The sequence below is a fragment of the Echinops telfairi genome, unplaced genomic scaffold, assembly GCF_000313985.2.
Source record: "Echinops telfairi isolate 266 unplaced genomic scaffold, ASM31398v2 ScPeMD7_7468;HRSCAF=8506_0, whole genome shotgun sequence".
NCBI classification, from domain to species: Eukaryota; Metazoa; Chordata; class Mammalia; order Afrosoricida; family Tenrecidae; genus Echinops; species Echinops telfairi.
The window spans coordinates 14,781,385-14,788,514 of record NW_022111369.1 but is presented as its reverse complement, the minus strand read 5'-3'; positions in this window follow the sequence as shown (position 1 = coordinate 14,788,514).

Here is a 7,130-nt window from a genome sequence, read left to right as displayed (position 1 = left end):
TCTTACCATAGTGAATGATGGGGGGAGTGCAGAGTGAAGACCCAAAGCCCATTTGTAGGCCTCTGGAGGTCTCCTTGCAGAGGGGTCTCTAGGAGGAGACAAGGCTATAAATTTTTACAAGAAAAAAAAAATCTCTTTTTCTCACCATGCAGCTGGTCAGTTAAAACTGCTGAACCAACTACATCAGGATTCTTTTACTACTATAGGTAGTCCTGTAGTCAAATTACAACTGTTGGGTGTTTGGAGTAATTTTTTTTTTTAATCTTGGAGGTGCTAAGGGGGGGTGAGGGCATCCAGTTAGGTGAAATGAGGATGGTATATTTTATCATTAGTAGTATGTACTGCGTGCAATGCTGCAACATGCAATTTGTTAATATTATTATGTTCAGAATCTCACTTTCAGATGTTTATATGTAACATTGTCAGCACTTAAAGACAAATAAACAGATTTATAAAGATATTGATAAAAAGCGTTAATAGTGACTTGGACAAAATAAAAGTACTTGACTTTCCTAAGAACCAATTTAGGAGGGAGTCAACAGAATGGAAGCCTTCGTGGACTGGGAATAATCTGTATTAAAAACATATCAGAACATTTTCAAATGTAAATATTAAGTATGAAATTTTCAATAATCTCTAGTGTTGTACATATTTAGCAGAAGCTTGATGTTCTGTCTCATTGCTATTTGACCTGACTGGAGGCTTCTGTCAGAGGAATGGTGAGCTTCTTTATGCTTCCTCTTTCCACGGTGCTTTCTTAGCACAGCACACAATGCACCGGGTTATTACAGTTCAGAGCACTCAATTCTATCAGCACACTAAGTAAGGAAGGTGATCAACTAATGGGTCAGAAAAAGAAAGCCTTGTATTTGAAATGAGGCACCTTAAAATGATGGAACTTGGAAAATCAATATGAGGAACGCAAGCATTTTTTCTCAGAAATTATGCTGTATTAACAATTTTACCTCCAAAATAATAAGTATTATCATTATTATAACTTTGAAGTTGCGTCTTTGGGTTGGCATAAGATTGTAATTACTTGCACCAATAAGTATATATTCTAAATAGAAAGACTGTCATTCCAGCTTCCTCCATAATAAAAAAGACTTTAGGGAAATGATCAATCAAAAGATCTTTAACACAGATCAACTCTTGCTTGGAATACTGGGTTGATTATGGATAATTAGAGGAGAAACTACCACAGAGAGTCAAAGCTACTGTCAGTGGAAAAAACGGAATGCACTTGTTAACAATGAGTGAAGGAACAATGAGACATTCATCCCAATTCCAGTGCAGGGGAAATAAATGTTTAGGGTTTTTTGGGGGGAGGTGGTTGTTCTTTCCATTTTTAGTGCATTAGGATTGTGACAGTCGATATTTGCACGATTGTGCACAAAATGTGGAATCCTCCTTTCTCAACGTCTACAAAATGGAGCTAGGTAACATACTTTTTGAATGATTGTAAGGAAAGAATAAATGAGCCCAAAGTATTATCAAAATCTCTTCAAGACCTGGAAGTTTATTTGTTGTTTTCAATTCACAATTCCATTTTTTTTAACGTGATAGTGCATAACTCAGTAACACTGAAAACCGGGGCTACACAGCAAAGTATTGGGTAATTATAATTCACAATTTCAATTTAAATGTTAGAGTTGAAATCTTTATATTTCAGACTTTTACCATTTTTCATTTTTGAGTTAATATTGTGATTGAGGTAAAGGTTTACAAATCACCTCATCATTTTTATATCTAGCAAATTATACAAATTTTGTTTCAACTCATCAATTTCAATCTTCTCAATATGCTATCTCTGAGCTAAAGTTTTAATAAATACCCAGTCCAATTGATGATTGATGATAGATTGACAAATAGCTTGATCAATGAGCCAGAGCAGAAATAGTTAAGACATAAATTTGGAGTAAACTTTGGAAAACTTAGGCTTCTTGAAGTACATAATCAATCAATTATCAAACCTATCATTTTCTTTTCAAGCGTTTCTATGCTAAAATTCCTTGGAGAAAGATATGTTGGGGCAAAATCAATATCCAGAAGATAATTTCCTCCTGAAAAGACAAAGCTGAAACTATGTTATGCTCATGAGATGAGATGGAAAGACTCATGATCTAAGTTTGGAGAATATTGATTTCTCACATATGTAAGGCTACATGCAGGGTGTTATGAAGAGCAAAAATACATAGAATATGCAAGAACATAAAGATTATATCATATGACCTTGTCTTACAGAAGCCCTTCTTGAGATATATAAACCCTATATAAAAACTATTTCATATCTAACATTTTGATAAAATACTATGAGAATAAGAAGGACAAAAGTGTTCTTATAAAGATTTTGGAGACAAAAGATCCTTGGAGTGGGTGGCATACAATCAATCCTAAAGGATAGATTAAATTTCATTAACTACATGTTAACTCCAGTCTTCAATAAAACACAGATCTGACATGCTCAGGTTTCACAAAATACCAGAGTTGTTGATGTTTCTCAGTCAGTATTGACTCGGTGGCAATGTGGCTTCACATGCCACATCACAGAGAGGTGATAATTATTACTTTGATTCCTGATTAAAATGTTGCAGGTATCGTTATGTTTCCTAGCAAGTTTAACTATGACAATATTTAATTATTTAATTAGTTATTTTTTTCACAGGTCATCTGGGAAATAGAGGTCATGATAGATCTATTTTTAAAAGCACACCAAAAACTCACCACCAGTAGACAAGGAAGAACTACCCCTTATTGATGTTCGATTAAGAGCATAATATTCGGCATATTATTCCTTGGAAGACTACACAGAAGTGTGCTCAACTGAGGGTCTTCCTGTACAGGAGACCTGGTAGTGTAGTGGTTAACGGTTGGGCTGCTAACTGCAAAGTCAGTAGTTTGAAATTACTAGTCACTTGGAGGAAGAAAGATCATACTTCCTACTCCAAGAGAGTTACACTTTGGAAACTCATGGTGTAGCCCCAGCCCCTAGAGAATGACATTATGCTTGATCAAGCAAAGGGTTAGTTCCATGCCGTGCTCACATTTGTTGTTATCCTTTTGCCCCGAGTTGCAGCCACTGTCCAAACAATCTTGCTGGGAGTCTTTTTTGAGCTGACTCGCTTCTTTACCAAGCATGATGTCATTCCCCAGCGACTGGTCTCTCTTGCTATTCTCACTCATAACAAGAATATGGACTATACGTCCTCCAAAACAGATCCAGGTATTTCTCAAAAAAGCCATGGTACTTTAAAATATTTTTTAAAGCACTTAGCCAAAATGAAAATTCAAATGCACCAATTCATATACGGTCTTCCTTATTCATTCTCCAGGTTTCACGTACATATGAGGAAATTATAAACACCATGGCTTGGGTCACATGTGCTTAGGCCACAAGGGACACACTTTCTCTTGAACACTTTAAATAGAACTGATGCAGCAGATTCCTCCAGAGTCATGCTTTGATTTTTTCATCATTTTATTGAGGGTTCGTAAAATTCTTATCACAATCCATACATACATCTATTGTGTCAAGCACATTTGTACGTTTGTTGCCATCATCTTTCTCAAACATTTGCTTTCTACTTGAGCCCTTTCTACTTGAGCCCAACTCCTCATTTCCCCTCCCTCTATGCCCTCATGAACACTTGATAATTTATAAATTATTATTTTTGTCATATCTTACACTGTCTGACGTCTCCCTTCACCTACTTTTCTGTTGTCCATCGCCAGGGAGGAGTTTATGTATTGATCCTTGTAATTTATTCCCCCGTTCGACCCCACCTTTACTTTACCCTCCAGGTATCGCCACTCTCACCACTGGTCCTGAAGGGATCATCCTCCCTGGATTCCCTGTGTTTCCAGTTCCTATCTTTACCGATGTACATCCTCTGGTCTAGCCAGATTTGTAAGATAGAATTGGAATCATGATAGTGGGGGGAAGAAGCATTTAAGAACTAGAGGAAAGTTATATGTTTCATCGTTGATACCCCGAACCCTGACTGGTTCAGCTCCTCCCCACGACCCTTCTGTAAGGGGGTGTCCAGTTGCCTAGAGATGGGCTTTGGGTCTCCACTCAGCACTCATCCTCATTTACAATGATATATTTTTTTTTGTTCTTTGATGCCTGATCACTTCGACACCTCATGGTCACACAGGCTGGTGTGCTTCTTCCATGTGGGCTTTGTTGCTTCTGGGTTAGATGGCCACTTGTTTATCTTCAACCCTTTAAGACTCCAGATGCTATGTCTTTTGATAGCCAGGCACCATCAGCTTTCTTCACCACATTTGCTTATGCACACATTTATCTTCAATGATCATGTAAGGAAAGTAGGCACACAGTGATATGATTTTTCATTCTTTGATGTCTGATACCTGGTCCCATCTACACTTCATGGTCACACAGGCTGGTGTGCTTCTTCCATGTAGGTTTTGTTGCTTCTGAGCTAGATGGCTGCTTGTTTACCTGCAAGCCTTTAAGATGACAGACGCTGTATCTTTTGATAGCCAGGCACCATCGGTTTTCTTCACCACATTTGTTTATGCATACATTTGTCTCCAGAGATCATGTTGGGAAGGTGTGCATCATGGGATGACAATTTAATAGAACAAAGTGTTCTTACAGTGAGGAAGTACTTGAGTGGAGGTCCAATGTCCATCTGCTGCCTTAATACTAAACCTATAAATATAGGTACATAGATCTATTTCCCCACCATCCTATATAAATACATTTACATATGTACATGCCTGTATTTAGACCTCTAGAAATACACTGTGCCTCCTAGTTCTTTCCTCTATTTCCTTTTACTTTCCTCTTGTCCCACTATCATGCTCAGCCTTCATTTGGGTTTCAGTAATTTCTCTCGGTTACATTGCCCTTGCTGAATCCCTACCAGGCCTCTCACACCCTCCTTGCCACTAATTTTGGATCACTTGTTGCTCCCTTGTCCCTGGTTTGGTCAACACCACCTCCTTTCACCCACCTCTCCCTCTCCCATGTCCCCCTGAAACCATCGGTCCCATTGTTTTCTCCTCCAGACTGTTCATCCAGCCTGTCTTATCTAGATAGATCTGCAGAGATAATAATATGCACCAAAAAACAAGGCATAGCAAGACAAAGCGACAAAAGACAACACAACGATGACAACAAAAAGAAAACCAATGACCAGACTGCTATCTCCTTGAACATTGAATGTGCATCCAAGTAAAATGAAAACCTTGACAACTTTAATATTTTCTCTATTTATCAAGATATAGTTTATTGATCCATCCATGAGAATTATTGTTTTCTTCACATTTAATTGTAATCCACACTATAGGTTATAGTCTTACATCCTCATCAATAAGTATTCTTGACTTTTAGAAAGCAAATTTATGTCATCTCCTTAGGAAACATGGTGAGGATGGCAGAGGACTGAGCAGCGTTTCATTCTGCTGTGCATAAAGTCCGTATGGGTCAGAACCAACTTGACAGCACCTAGCAATAACAATAAGCGTATCACAGGTAAGTAAGGAGACTTCCTCCCATCTTGATACTACATTGTTCTTCTTATGTCCAGCTTCTTGGAGTATTTGCTCAATATACAAATTGAAGATATATAATAAAAGAATACAACCATGACACACATCTCTCCCGAATTTAAGTCATGCAGTAGCCCCTTAGAGCCCTGATGAAGTAGTGGATCACACAATGGACTGTTAGCCACAAGGTCAGCAGTTAGAACTCATCACCCGCTCCATGGGAGAAAAATGAGGCTGTTGACTCTCCCCAAAATTTAGTCTCAGAAACCCATGTTTCAGCCCTAGGAGGTCAATGTGATTCAGAATCAACTCAATGACAGTGAGTTTTCAGTATCCACTTGGTCTGTTCAAACAACTGCTGGTTAGGCAAGTCCTTTAATCTCTTGACTGCCGCTTCCAGGAGCATTGAGCGTGGATCCAAGCAAGATGAAATCCTTGACCACTTCAATCTTTTCTCCTTTTACTATGATGTTATATATTGGTTGTGAGAATTTGAGTCTTCTTACATTGAGTCACAATCCATACTGGAGGCCACAATCCTTGATCTTCATCAGCTTGTGCTTTAAGTCCTCCTCACTTTCAGAGACCAAAGTTGTGCCAACTCCACATCATCTGCCTTCCTCCAATCCTGATGCCATATTCTTCACACAGTCCAGTTTCTCTGATTATTTGCTCAGCATACAGATTGAATAAATCTGGTGAGATGATACAACCTTGACACATACATTTCGTGGTATCAAGCCTGCAGTATTCCTTTGTTCTGTTCTCACAACTGAGACTTTTGATCCATGTACAAGTTCCACATGAGAACAATGAAGTGTTCTGTACTTCCCATTCTTCTTATGACTATCCATAGTTTTTTATTATCCAATCAGTTGAATGCCTTAGTATAGTCAATAAAACAAAAGTAGACATCTTTCTCGCATTCTCTGCTTTCATCCAAGATCCATCTGACATCAGCAGTGATATTTCAAGTCCTCTTTGGAATCTTGCCTAAACCTCTGGCAGCTCCCTGCCAATGTATTGCTAAAACCATTGTTGGATGATCTTCAGCAAAATTTTACTTGCATGTAATATGAACGATATTGTTCTATAATTTGAGCATTCTGATAGGTCATCTTTCTTTGGGATGAGTACAAATAAGAATCTCTTCCAGTCAGTTTGCCAACTAGCTGTCTTCCAAATTTCTTGGCGAAGACAAGGGTGTGTTTCCAGTGCTTCACTGGATGATTGAAACATTTTAGTTGGTGTTTCATTAACTCCTGAATCCTGTTTTTGACTGATACTTTCAGTACTGATTGTTCTTAGTCAAACGTTACCTCTTGAAATGGTGGAATGTCTACTAGCACTTTTTAGTACAGGGACTGTGTATTCTTTTCCTCTTCTTTTGATGCTTCCTGCATCATTCAATATTTTGTCGATAGAAACTTTCAATATTGCAACTGAAGGCTTGAATTTTTTCTTGAGTTTATTCTGTTTAAGATATGCTGAGCATGTTCTTCCTTTTTTTTAAACTTTCCAACCCTAGGTCTTTGTACATTTAATTATAATATTTTCTGTTCCAAGCTGATGGTGCCCGGCTATCAAAAAGGATAGCATCTGGGGTCTTA